The sequence below is a fragment of the Chanos chanos genome, chromosome 7, assembly GCF_902362185.1.
Source record: "Chanos chanos chromosome 7, fChaCha1.1, whole genome shotgun sequence".
Lineage (NCBI taxonomy): Eukaryota > Metazoa > Chordata > Actinopteri > Gonorynchiformes > Chanidae > Chanos > Chanos chanos.
Genome location: NC_044501.1, coordinates 11,158,359 through 11,173,733, shown reverse-complemented (window position 1 = coordinate 11,173,733; position 15,375 = coordinate 11,158,359).

Here is a 15,375-nt window from a genome sequence, read left to right as displayed (position 1 = left end):
TGGGTGGACGTTGCAAACTATTTCGTTCATTGTACCGTGAATGTGATCTTTAGACTCTTCAGCAATCATTTAAGCTGTATACTTAAGCTTGAAGACTGTCCCGCACAATTATTTTAACCTCATTTCGCCCCTGTCCTAACACTCATCACAGTTTTACTTAAATCATTCTTGAACCCGGTTAACCTTAAAGTGCCCCGAGTGGTCCCTGAAACTTTTTAAAATAAGGGCCCACTTATTACTTTTAATACTTTGTAATTATCCCTAAGTGTTAGAAAAGAAAGGATTAAGCTACAATGTAGCAGTTTAGTAAAGTATTGTAATTCAGTTTGGCTGACTTTCATCTGAAGGGTTTCTGAGAAATTTATAAATAGAAATGGAATGTCTGAGTCTGTCGTATTATTCACGAATATATTCATCCACAATGAAAGGACCACAGATATGTTTCACCATTAAAACTCCATTTAAGTCGATAGGGATAAAGAGCGAATGTATAAGTAGGAAGTGAAGGGGGTTAAGGGAAACCTTTCCCAAAGAGGAAGCAATTCAATATACATGCTGTCATGCTATCCTCTCTTAAAATACTGAATTAGAGCAGCTGCTTCACCCCCTAGATGATTCAACTCTGACATGAGCTGGAACACAGAGTCAATCTGGAGACCATTCTTACAGCCCCTGCATGGACAAGCCTCACAACTGACAGCTGTTTTAACTGCACAATCTTAGCAAGGGTACACACTTTCTCTCTCTCTCTCTCTCTCTCTCGCTCTCTCTCTCTCTCTCTCTCTCGCTCTCTCTCTCTCTGTTTGAGAAAATGCTAAGGCCAAGGGGTAATGACCTTTTCAGAACACTGACAACTCCTATCAAGTGTCTTACAACAACTTCTTTTTTTTTCCCCAAAGATAAACACTAAGAATAGATCCAGTGCTTATTTTTGGTATATTTAGAGGATGTCAAACACTGAGGCGGTACACTGGTAATTGCCAGTTCTGTTCCTGTAAAGATATGTTACATGAACATGAGGACATTTGTAGGGCCACTGCACACAATAAGGTAATGTAAGCTCACTGAGATGTATGGAAAAAGCTTGAGTTAGCCTGAGTGGTTCACTCACAGAACTCTATTACAGGAGCTGTCAGCCTGAAAGTGCATAGTATCCCGTGACAAGGGAGCACTAAGTGCTGGTGAAACATTGTTGAGCTGGTATTTAACGAGTACCAAAACAAAGGAACATTACTTACCTCAGCCATAGCCGGAAGAGGAGAAAACGATTTATGTTTTTTCTTAAAAAAAAGCATGAGGGGCTGACAAGTGATGAATTCATATAAATAGTTCTCACGCCTAAGATTTTCTAAACATTTTTTTTTAAATTTCACATTCAGAGTATGAGCACTGAAATGTAAACCCTCAGCTTAACGTTGACTCTGTGCTAATTTTCTCCTTACAATGAGTGCTATTCTCCTTTTTTTTTTTTTTACATTTTAACATTTGCAGAATCAAACATTTAATATTAACATTCGTCTGTGGTCGAAAATTCAAACGTAAAAATGCATTACAGGTGAAGTCGTCTTTGTTTTTTGTTTCTTGCGCTAGGAGAAAACAACCGCGCAGATCCGCCAAGGTCAACGCATCAAAGCACCTTAAATTTTAAATCCGCGCACTAAATGTTAGTGTTATAGATAAACCTTGTGAGATTTATTTGAATTTGCTTTGTGAGAATGTGAACGTTGTGCTGAGTTTTAATTAAATAATTAATGAATGAATTCGATTTATTTATTTATTCCCCCCCCCCCCTCCAACACCGTGGTGTACGATGTAAATGAAAAATAGCACTCAAGTGTTGCTGGAGCCATCTGTTCTAATGCAGGAGTTGTGGAGCAGAGTAAATGCTCATTTGCACAGCTAATTTATTTATGCTGACTGCAACACACATATGCACATTTACAGACTAATATTCAGTTTGTGAAGACCGAGTCTACGTTATCAGTCCAATTATTTGTTTGTAAAGGTGAAAAAATATTTGGAAATGTACAGATGGAAATATCATTCGATCTTTCACCGTCGGACGAGTATGAATGGATTAAACTGATGGGAGAAAATGAACGAAAGCAAAACCAGCTTCGTGTCCCTTCCTTTGTACACACACAGCACTCACAGAAACCAAAACGACACGCCGTGTTGTCTTGAATTACACATTCATGCCAGGTTCTAAAAGGATCCTGGGACAGCAGAGGAAATAGTCTCAGCCCATACCTCAGCTGTCTGGAGGTCCATTTTTAGCAGGGAACACTTGTTGTCAGTGCTCAGCTGCTCTACCATTCTGAGACAGCATCTGGGCGAGAGTCCCCTGTGGAGAGGAGGGGGGGGGGGCACCGTCCCCCGAGAGGTTTCTGTCCAGCTCTTGGTCTGCAGCTGGTTTACAGCTGGACAAGCAGGTGATTCCGGAAATACAAATATACATACCCAAGAAAAACGTTAATGAATGCAATGCTTCTACCTGTTTTTATTTATTTATGTATGTATGTATGTATGTATGTATGTATGTATGTATGTATTTACTGTTAAAGTGTTCACATTGTCTATACACATAGCAATTTGTGATTTCAAAAGCACTGCTCTATTCCGCAGTAAAACAAATCATTATAGCTGATTTCAGCAGCTACAGGAATAATGCGACGGTTTTACATAATGCAACCACTAGAAGAAAGAGAAGCGACACCATGGGTGTCCAGTCGCTGCCCTGTTTTCTTATTATAGAACGTATGTCCATGATCACATAATGCACCAGCAGTCTATGCAGTTATTTACATGATGATCTTATGGAAACATACGTGTAATGTGATGGTGATGTAATAATAATGCATGTTTTGTGACATGTAGTCTATGCCCTTGTTGTGACACATCATGTTATTGTGCAGTGTTCTCACAATGAAATTTAACAGGCAGTCAGCATGGCAGTCTGACAGGTTTTTTTTTTTTGTTGTTGTTGTTGTTGTTCAAAGCTCAGAAGAAACTCCTCCCCTCCTTTTTCAATCCCCTGCCCATCTGCACCCCAAGTTATTCATAATCTGGCTAACTGAGTGTGTAATCTGTCATTTTAAACTGGCTGTGATTCCAAAGTGTGCATAGGGATTCCAGATTTCCTGTCAGTTGCCACCACCCACCCCCCCCCACCCTTCTGTTACATGGCTACTGTTGCCCCCTAGCCAGCATTTCAGGTACTGCAGTGAAGCAATGCCTGCCTCAACTGCCCAGGGAAAAAAAAGGAAAAAAAAAAAGGAAAAAGAGAGAAAGAAAAAGAACAAAAAGGCTGTAAAAGTATATGTTACAAATAGACAAATGAGGAGGTCACAAATGTGAACAATGTCAAGTCAAATGTAGCACTGTGTATTCTACGTCTCTTTAGTCTACATCATAAATTAAAATACCGACTTATCATCGTTTGATGATAACTTGACAGCCCTGAACAGGCCCAAAAATAGAGAAAATAGCCCAAGGAGATGTTTTCAAGATTGCAACACCACGCTCTTTCACATCAAACCAACATTAACATTCTTCCTCCAAAACCGAGACGGCACGTAACAGCTTGAAAGAACGGCAGGAGGCAATCCAAATAAGATATTTATAAGCGCAAGTGCAGTGAAAAAAAAAAAAAAAAAAACCCCACAAAACTGTTGGCAAGATCCAATTATCAACAGAGAGGGTTGTGTTGATGTGTTTGGATGTTGTGGCTCTGTGAACGCTGATAGAACAAAAGGAATGTGCAAAGCGGCGATACTCATTATGAGTCTGTGCCTAAAGGGAAGAGCCACAGATGGCGTTCTGCGTGTTTTTAGAGAGAAATTTACCTCCACTGTTTGTGTGCCGTGAATCGCAAGAGACCGGCGGCGGTGCGCCACCTTGAGAAATATCTCCAGCCCCGCCTAATTGGACCTTGCTTATTTGTTTTGGGGTTTTTTTTTTTGTTGTTGTTGTTGTTGTTGTTGTTGATGTCGTCGTCGTTTTTTGTTGTTGTTGTTGTTGTTTTTTTTGTTTGTTTTCCTCAGAGAATATGAGAAGGAAGAGACATTGTGGATTTAGTGACTGTATTGAACATCTTTCCTTGCTGGGGACTATAAAAAATGTAAATATATAAAAAACTCAAGAGTGTCAAAATAAAATAAACATTAATAAATAATTAATAAATAATAATAAACACCAATAATAAATAAACACCCATATACACATATGTGTATATACATCTCTCTCTCTCTCTCTCTCTCTCTCTCTCTCTCTCTCACTCTCTCTCTCACTCTACACACACACACACACACACTATATATAAATATATATATAGAGACCATCACCTTGGCACATTCCACTACCCTTTCATGCTCTCAGTGCTAACAGATGAGGGAAATGCTTCATTAAATCCGGCAATAACAAAACAGGCAATCAATAGTTAAAAAGAAGACAAAATAAAAGAAAGAGAGAAAGAAAGAAAATTCAGGCTTTATTTGAAAATTATTTACTGAAGTAGTTATTTATGTTTTATTCCGTTATTTGTTTATTTTTTATGCGGAGATTCTGAGAGCTGATGAATATGAAAAACATTCTCATCTACGCACCATGGTCAAAGATTTCAATATACATGCCACTAACTTTTCATGGTCATATCATTTCATCGAAGAACATAAGAGAATCAGTTTAATTTTTCTCCTCCCTTAAATCAAGAACTTTGTTCAAACCTGTTCTTTATTCGGTTTCGGATTTCAATTTTGGAGTAGTCAAATGTTTATTCAGCATGGCTCTGTTTGCAGGACTGTTAAAAGCCTATTGTATTCTCATTCTCTCTTTATCTCTCTCTCTCTCCCTCCTCCTTTTCTCCCTCTTTTCATTACCCATGGTCTCTGCGTGGGAGGGACCTGAGTTTTCAGGTGCTGACAAACACACAGACAACAGGCCTCACTCCAGCTCTGACAGCCTTACCAACCCCGAGAAACTCAATTTACAGCTGGTTACACCACCGTGCCCCACGGGACCCGCCTCATGTGAGCATTTTCTCATCCACACAACAGTATGGGCATACGGATAAGCCTGTCGACTGGCAAGGACCGCAGTCTGAGGCATGATGGACACTAATGGGTAAACAGTACAAATGTAAAAAACCGTGACTGGATGCAGTTGCACTGGTACATAAAGTAACACACACACACACACACACGTAAACACACATGTACACACACGCACACACACACACACACACACACACGCACGCACACACACACACACACGCAACACACGCGCACACACACACACACACACACACATACACACACAGTGGTTGTTTTCAGCAATATATATGTGTGATATAAAATATCCACGGCTGGATTACTTTGATCGTTAAGTGTCTATTCTGGAAAATGCAACTAAAATGTCACCATGCTACAACGACGCTGCCTTTAAATCTAGACCATTATCAGATTACAGCACTTGATATGAAATGTCGTTAGTGTTGGAGATAGTATCTGTGATATTTTATCACTGGCTATGTTCTTAATGACAGGAGGCTTTATGACAGGAAATTGAAAGTGTTATCGCTGATGTAAATCCCATAATATTACTAGGATTAATAATAACATACATACTGAGGAAAATACTCAGTGACAGCACAAATCAGTCACAGCCAAACAGCAGCTAGCAGAGATACATTATAGAGCATGGTTTTTTTATTGTTATTTGCTCAACAGTAACACAGAGATGTTCAAACTCACTGAAAACCTTCAATGCCCCTCCACAATAAGCACACCAACTGTTGTAAGTGTGAAATAAAAGAAACTGAAACTCTTTCTTGTCAACACAATACGGCATTCTCACATAGGGGTCTTCTCCATGAGCATAAAGCAAGGATAACAAGAACAAGAGCAAGAGCAAGAACAAGAACAAGAACAAGAACAAGAACAAGAACAAGAACATGAACATGAACATGAACAAGAACAAGAACACGAACACGAACACGAACACGAAAAAGAACACCAAAAACAAGAACATGAACACGAACACAAACACAAACAAGAACAAGAACAAGAACACGAACACGAACACGAACACGAACACGAACAAGAACACGAACACGAACACGAACAAGAACAAGAACAAGAACAAGAGCAACAAGAACAAGAACAAGAGCAACAAGAACAACAAGAAGAACAAACTCCAGAGGAAGAGCGTGACTGAACAGTAGCTGTCTATCTGGCTCTGGGGAAGGCTCCTGCTCCACAGAGCATGGCAGCGTGCGTGAGCTCCCCCGGACTGCCCTGGCCGATAAGCCCCGGAGTCGGATGGGAAAATTTCGGTCCCTTCGGCTTTATCAATCTCAAACAGAGGGAGTTTCCGCACCATTATTTTTCCAGGGAGCGCCGATAAGGCGAGGTACCCGGGCTGGTGTGAAAGACGTAGACCGGAGCCAGAGTCCCTCGAAGATGGAATGTGAGCGAATGTTTGGTGACGTGGAAGACATATTTGTGTCTGTCTGGAGTATGCCCTGCTGGACACTAAAGATTGCGTCGAATGAAACTTGTGCTGGGAAGGTACTACAGACTCTACATTTTGAAATGTGTAAGCTGTGATATTTCTCTTCAGTTTATGTTAGTTTAGTGGTCCGAGGTTTCTAGTGGTCTTAGGTGTGATGATACAGACTTATCCAGAACTGAGTGCCTATAACCGACGCGATTAAAGCTGTCACAAAGAAGGCAGTCCTGCTTATTTTCAAACCCTTTTAACCGAAATAATTCCATTTTATTTTGCTGAGGTATTATAAATGGGAAATTAAAGGTGTTTCCCTTGATATAAACCCACTAACAAGCACAATGCAATTACTTTTAGATTTAAAGTTTTTTGTTTTGTTTTTTTTTAATTGAAAGTAGAATGCTACATTTTTGCAGATTCTAAAGAATTTGTTCCTCCCCGCAAAAGGCAGAAATTCTCTGTAGAACTGTCTTGAAGCTCCATGTATTAATATTTTTATTCTATGACTGTCATTAACCCATCTGACAGTTCATGTCTTCAAACCCTGGTATTACCACATCTTTAGTCAGCAGTGCTTGTGTTTTTTCTTGTATCAGAGATATTTTCCTGACACTGACTTGTTGGTAGTAAGAGAGACTTCAAGTGAGTTTCCAAATTGCGTGCTCTACTCTGAAGCAAAAAAAAAAAAAAATTAATTAATAAACATTCTCACCCCTCATTCGTTTTTTTGGTAATTACCCTAATTAGACAGTCACAATCAGAAGGCTCACACTGATGAACCTGACGTTCGTATCCTGCGGAACGAGAGATGAAGGAGGCCCTGGATGAATAAGAGAAAGTGTGTGTGTGTGTGGGGGGGCAGTCTCTTTGGCACTAAAGCTTACATCCATTAGTGTACTCCCAGGCTGTGAGAATACTCACAAAAGGTTACAATAAGGACATTGCTCTCCATGCTACAAATGAGCGCGTTCCGTCCTGTGTGACTGCATGTTTGTCAGAGAGTACACTCAGCCTTGGAAAAAAGGAAAATCTCTGTGTGTGCGTGTGTGTGTGTGTGTGTGTGTGTGTGCGTGTGTGTTTGTGTGAGAGTTTCAAGCATTTTCTTTTAAAACAGCACGTAAATGTAAGCAGGTGGAAAAGTCTTTGTGGGTTTTTTTTTTTTTCAGACACCACACAGAGAAGACAGCACTTCAAAATGATTCTTCTGCAGAATAGAAGGCCCTACAGACTGGTGATTAATCTGTGTCCAATCCAATGCCTCCCCCCCTTAAATCCCAGTGGACAACACCTCACCTCCTCCCCTCCCTCCCAATCTGACCACATCAGACAGGCAGAAGAAGTGGTTCACGCCATTACTGTGTTAGCCAATTAAAAGGCGTTCAGGTAGCTCTTGGGGGTGTAGCGACTGACGGGGAAAGTGCGGAGAAAATTAATCACATCCCATTCACACATCCTCTTCGTTTGACATTGTGCTAATGAGTTGATAGGCCTGTTCTATATAGAACGTTCCAGAGAAGACTCCCTTTTTGAGGCTGGCATCGGTTCTGACACAAGCTTACGTCATACACCTTGATTTAGGAATGGAAGGTGCGACACAAGGTTATAAAAACCGTCAAGGTTCAATTTAAGTGGGGTTTGTTGCCTCTGTTGAGTGTCTGTGGGGATAACTTGTACATAAGCACTGATCAGAAACAGCGTTTCCAAAGCTTGTCCTCGTGTAGTCGGAGCCATTTCACGTATTTGACCTTTAAAGGCCTTTGACTCTGTTAATCAAATGTTTAATTTATTGACAGCATGAATCAAATGTCCCAGAGCTTCGAGTACAGCGAGCATGTGAACTGTTGGGTTCACCCTAGGGAGAAGGCTTGGAAACACTGATCCAGGATCATTTTTCTTTCACGCCCACTCTCATTTCCACTGTTAAATGAGATGTACAAAATCTGACACCAGACCAGTACCATAAAACACTAAAAGGCAATAATGTGGTCGTTACCCTGGATTCAAACATAACTTATAACCAGATCACAGAGATCACAGACGTGTCATTAGTGGGGATTGGGGAATATTCATGGACTGAGACAATGTGTTGTGATGAATGGGATTGAGTAGGTGACAGCTTCTCTTCTCTAATACTTCTCCTGTGTTGGTCAAATGCGGTACTCCTATAAGATACTCATTTCATTGTAGTGCCTTGTCTGACCACTGCATTTCCAATGCATGTAACTGCTTAAGGGTTAAGGCTATCAGCCATTGACACGGCTCTTACATGCCGTATTATTACTTTAATGAGGGTGATAATTGACGGATGAACTGATGAAAGCTATATGCTCTCACATCTGGCAATGCATTGCTAAGTGCTGTAAATTCACGTATGAATCTGTGTTCGACAGGTTATGCGCGTGGTCGGTGATGAAATGATTAACTGCGTGAAGTTTTGTTGTGATAATTGAACAGCATGTTTACAAGGGAAGTGAGACAAGAGAGAACCGAGTCTCAGTGGCTGAATTGTGTTTGCCTAACAAACAACAGTCAGATAACATCCAGACGCAAGAGCCAAGATTGGTGAATTGATGTTTACCACTCCAGAGACAGGAAGAGAGAGAGAGAGAGAAGGAGAGAGGGAGAGAGAGAGAGAGAGAGAGAGAGAGAGAGAGAGAGAGAGAGAGCACAATAGGCTTCTAACAGTTTTGCAGATAGAGCCACGCTGAATAAACATTTGAGTACTCCAAACTGAAATAAACAACATGACTTGTTTTTATTTTTCCCTCTGCTTGCCGATCGATAAATATTAGAAAATCGAAACTGAGGAGAAGTGTTCATTTCCTCAACAATTCGCTTGGTAAACTGTAGTCTTTATTGAACACGGCTCTCTCTCTCTCTCTCTCTCTCTTTCTCTCTCTCTCTTTCTCCACAGTCCTGTCTGCACGTGAAAACATCCTTAGGTAGCCCCTCCATAATGAGGCATTGGGTGTAGCAGGGAGCTCCATCTCGGCTAAGATCTCTCGAACTAAAGTAGCCCGTATCTAACACATTGTGTTTTTAAAAGGCATAAAATGGTGCGATCGATTGGCCTCTAGAGGGCCCATTTTGGGGTAATGAGGTGATTATTTTGTTCACACTGTTCCCTCTCTATTGCTCGTTCATGTGAATCTGTTAGAAAGAGAGAGAGAAAGAGAGAGAGAGAGAGAGAGAGAGAGAGAGAGATAGAGAGGCCACGCTGACGAGACGAGAGAAAGGCGATAAAGATATCCGAGCGTTCGGAGAAAGAAAAAAAAACCCCCACCGTAATCTGACAGAATAGCGTCCAATACGGGAAGCTGTCATTCCGGTGTGGAGGAGGATGTGAGAGATATGAGCCTGTCGTTAGATATTGCACCCCTCCATTACCCTTCACCATCCTCAAAGCCTGTCACTATAAGACAATAACAACTTGATAAATCTCTCTCTCTGGACGGCCGAGAACCATCAATGGACGCAGTTGTGGAGAGTTAGGTTTCACACAGCTATTTATGATAGCAGGGTCTAGTGTTCGGAGAGGAGAAGAAAAGGAACACACGGCTATGCCATCTCAGATTTTACTTTTGAACTTTGCAGAGAAATGCACCTGGATTTTTTTAACTTGACCCCTTATTGAGAAGGGTAAAATGATGAGGTTGTCTCTCGAACGAATTCTAATGATGATTTGTTCAAGCCTGTACAAACTGCCATCCTCAACATCCTGTCTCTCTCTCTCTCTCTCTCTCTCTCTCTCTCTCTCTCTCTCTCTCTCTCTCAGCTGTTTCTGACAGCATATTTTCATGCTTCCAATCTGACAGGGGAAGAGGAGTGAGGAAGAAACTGTGCGTAATTAAGCCTTACATAATATCCACTGTATTCCATCTAAACATAGCAATCCCCTTCTGGTCATGACTAAACCAGAGATGCTGTGAATGCCATTTATGATTCCAGACAGACAGACAGTAACTCACATCACCAAAAGGGGGCGCTGTGGTTCTGTCGTGACCGAAAGAGAAGTCCCCTCTTGATTTCTTTTTCCTCTGCAGTCATCACTTCAATTAAACATGGAGGAGAGGGTGGGAGGGGGAGAGAGAGAGAGAGAGAGAGAGAGAGAGAGAGGAGAGAAGAGAGACTTGGAAAAGAAAGAGACATTTAATGAGAGAAGCAACTTGCCTTGGCAACCACACCAGTGTATGTGTAATAGTGTGAAGTCAGTTGAAATTGAATGGAGTAAATTTGATGTGATCTGGCATACGGAACACACTAAGCTTCGCTGTCTTGCAGATAGGTAGTGTGTGTTGAGTGTGTCTGACCTGAGGGGATTAAGGGCGGTGTAGCCTAAGTATTCGCTAAGCCTCAGCTCTTCTTGCAGTTTTTTGGATTGTTGAGAACGCGAGTCTGTTTTCCATATCCCGAAACCCTCATACTTCAACGCTGCATCTCTCAATGGAAGCTTCTGGTCATTCAGTTTGATAACACAGAAGTGAATTAAGGTGATGCCACTACCACCGCCACCACCAACAACAACAACAACAACACCAATAATGACAACAACAATGAAGACAAGAATCCTCAAACTGATGACCTTGATAACCTACATAAAGAAAAAAAAAATCGCAACAAGAATAATTGCTCCCGAGACGGGCAATGTAAGGGCAGTTGCGTTCAGTTGTTTCTAGAACCTGGGCGATTATACAATTCACAGAACTATTCTATTCACTATTCAAATAGCTGTAACTAAAATGAGTTTGACATTGAAATGAGCTGAAATAATTGCCTGTTAGAAAAAAAAAAAAGAAAAAAGCTTGAATGACGGATATGATTCGTTGGAGGTTTTTAGAGCGAAATGTCAGAGGTTGACACAGCAGAGTGGATTAATGTTACAGTTCAGTCACTTATTTATTTATTTATTTATTTATTTTTGCTATTGTGACCTTGTCAACGTACTGCCCCTCTGACAGGTTCTCTCAGGAGTTACAGTGCTTCAGGTAGGACCCCTGCCATGTCCGTCAGCGCTAAATTTTACTCAAACTCAAACTCTGGGCAGCAATATCGTTGCCAAATGCTGAGAGGACACTTTTGACTGCGACAGGGAGATAGAGAATGACAGTTAGACCTCTAAATCATTCAGTGGGAGAATATTCAATCGAGTGTTTCGTAATAGCATCAACCTCACAGTCCCCAAAGCTGTTTATCATCTTGTTTAACAATAAATGTTTTATTTAGACTTTGTGTACCTCTTGAGGTATAGCCCGTAACAAATGTATTGTTGTTATTTTCCAATCAATGTCAAAGCAAATTTTGACTGTGTTACACCTGGCTTTAAAAAAGCAAAGCAGCATTGATCTGGTAACAACGAACTTAATAGTAATTAACTCAGTAGCGGTAACAAGAAGCCCGCCATCCTTCAGTGAATTTCCTCTGGCCAGGACGTTCAAGGCGGTTTGTTAAGCATAATGATAGCTTTGAACTTGCAGGAAACATTGTGCATTAGTTTCCTCTTTGAAGTGACGCAAACTGAGATTAATTAAACAATTAGCATAGCGATTCTGGTTAGAATCATCGGGAGACTGTTATTTGTCCAAAAGGATTAAGAATAGTAGCCAAAAGTGAAATATCAGCACTGCTTCATGTACACTTTCTGTGTCCTACGGGAAGCTAATGAATAATTTGCTTAAAATAGTAAAAATAATAATAAAAAAAAAATCCTCTCTGAGGCGCAATGCAGAGAAATGTCTTATATCTTCTTTAAGACAAACAGAACTAGAGAAGACCTCAATGATAACGAGAGATACTTTGATGCTCCTAGATTTTTTTTTTTTGTGTGTGAATCTCCATATGTAAATTCTTCCTTTTTTTTTTCTTTATGATATCCTGCGAGTATGGTTAAATATGCAACTATACCTCCGGGTTATGTTTTTAGGGGCAACGTCTTCCATGGGAGAAAATGTGTAATCCCCCACTGTTTGGTTTCTCCATCCCTGAGTCGAAGCTTTTGATCTCCTGTGAAGTGGAAGGAGGTTTGGATTAATCATTTTCAGGTGAAATATTTTTGAGGACATTTATTTGAAGGAGTATGTAGCTGCTGATACCCTTACCTCAGACTTGGGCTTTGTCACAGTGTATTACAGTCACACACACACACACACACAGCTCCATTGTTATACACACAACATATACACAGTGTGTTGACAATTCTTAAAACTTCTGTGACAGGTTGTATAAGCCTGTATTGCAACAGGAAAACAAATCAGAGGGGGTGGGGGTGGGGTTAAATGTTGATGAGACAGACACTTCAAATATTTTTTTTTCTGTGAGTGACTCACCAAACTCAGAGATCATTTTTAGAAGATTACACAACCGATTAATGTCATAAAGTCTACGCCCACGTACTGCGGGCTTTTAAAAAATCACCCACTTTATAAAGTGTTTTTTTACAGTGACAGGGACTGTTAGAAATGCATTATGGAAAAAAAAAAACAAAAACAAATAAATGCACAGTCAAATGAATAAATAAATAAATAAAGAAAGAAAGAAAAAAAAGTCCGGTCGTTTATTACACATCCAAACACACGCTCTTGTTACGATTATTTACATTTCTAAAGAAAAAATTAAGCAAAGCACATCGTTTTGAATTGTCTATAAACATGTAGTGTTTTGATGGGCGCTTCACTTAGAAGACACATAGTTGATGCTTTTCGGTTTCTGCTTCTTTCCCTCTCTTTTCTAAGGCAGTGCAACGTGAAGACAGTGCATTCCAGTCGCGCTCGGCCTGAATGAAGGACAGCACATTTTTTAAAAGACCTTCGGGAAAAGAGTTTTGTGTTGGTTGGTGTGGAAGCATTGGAGACATCGAATTTTTCGTCGTTTGAGCGTTACCAGTATCGGCTTCGTGTCCTCAGAACAGCGTCGGTCTCATTACTTAGGCATTAGCCTTTCTCAAACTTTATCCCATTTCATTTCTCATAAAAATCACACTCAGTGTTCAGTCTGGTTTGGGTTCCCATTTCAGTCAGGTTTAAACGTGACCATAGGAACAAAAGGAAATGAATAGGTAACAAATGTTCTTAAATCTGTTGGTTCTTTGAATGACACAGACACAAACGCACAGACGCAATACAGACACAGACACAGACACACACACATACACACACACACACACACACATACACACACACACACATACACACACACACACACACACACACACACCCACACCCACACAATTGCACACTGTCCCGTACTATTGCTAAATTGCAGCTAATGTCTTTTTCTCTGCTCCAGTGACCTGTGATAGCTTCGTCTCATCTCTACTCCATAAAGTTTGATGTTCGTAAATGGTGAACCCATCGCTCCTTATCAGGGCGCGTCCTACGTAACTGAGATTAATTGCGAAAAGCTGCTCTCGTCAACCCTCCAGCTCGCTATTGCATTAGCCGTGCCAAATATGGCAGCGGTTGTGAGTGGGCATTAATCTAGTCCCAGCTCTCCCTTCTTCCTCCCCTGTGTTTTTTTTTTTTTTCCTTCCTTCTGCTCGGGAGAAAGAAATATCATGCAAGTGACGCTGTAATTATGTTGTGTGCTTGGGTGATATGACACACACACACACACACGCGCGCACGCAGAGAGAGCGAGAGAGAGACAGAGAGAGAGAGAGAGAGAGAGAGAAAAAGAGAGTTGCCTAAATAACTGCTATTAGCAGACCTCTTCCAGGTTTGTTCTGAATGAGCAGCTCTCGAAATGAACCGAACTCAGGGTGGGTGGACGGTCAGTACGGTAGTTTTCATTTTCATTTTTTTTTTTTTTTGCTCTGCTTGTTGTTTTGAAGACATTAGCAATCGTGGATATGACCCGTGAGGACAGCCCAACACCTGTCTAACACCGTATTAGCACCTTATAATGACGCCCTTCCCCTCTCCAGACAAGCTGATTAGACCGAACCGCGCTCAGCAGCTGGCTGCCGCATCGCCATCGCAGAGAATTACTGTTGTTGTTTATTTTTCATTTGTGTATAGCAATAACAATTATGGTCCACGTTTCAGCATTTTAAATGTGTCACGGTGACAAACCTGGCTCACGCCCTGCAATGGCCGCCGACGTTTGAAAAAAAGGTGTCTGTTTCTGCTCACCCTTTCCTCTTTTCTTCATTTTCCTTGTTTTTTGTTTTTGTTTGTTGTTTTGGTTTTTTTTTTTGTGGAAAGAGATAATCCTCTACTTCACTTCAGACCTCACGTTTCATAGTCTCTGGTTACTGCTCTGGACTGTTTTTTTTTTTGTAAGACTGTTTAAAAATCCTTGACTGACTCATTTTTTTTTTTTTTCCAGGCGCTGAAATACTTCTGGGCATTTTATAACGTTGGCCAGAAATGAGAACATAAACTCACATTTGGCTTTTATTTTCCATGAAGAATGATACAGGTGGGTTTATCTATGCTAATGCTTGGCTCTAAGGACAGCTCCTGTAGCTCACAGGACAGAGACAGATTGCGACATGACGCTGGTCAATTGGAGTTAAGTGTTTTAGTAAAAGGCAAAACTACACAGGCGACATAGCCTCCTTAGGTAGAGGGAAGACACACTGGGACAGAGCAAGACAAAAGAGAGAGAGAGAGAGAGAGAGAGCGAGAGAAAGAGAAAGAGAGAGAGAGGGGAAGAGAGAGAGAGAGAGAGACAGAAAGTCGTGTTATTATGGCAGCGTGATTCTGGCCAGACCTTTACAAAGCAGGTTAACAGCTTAAGGTTGAGAGCAGCCCTTGGATGTATGGGAGTTGACTGTACTGGTATGGAGTTAAAAGCTCCATGTCGGGGGGTCCGGTAATAAGCCCAGGGAATCTGAAAGCCCACTACATGGGTCACGGCATAGGTCAAACTACC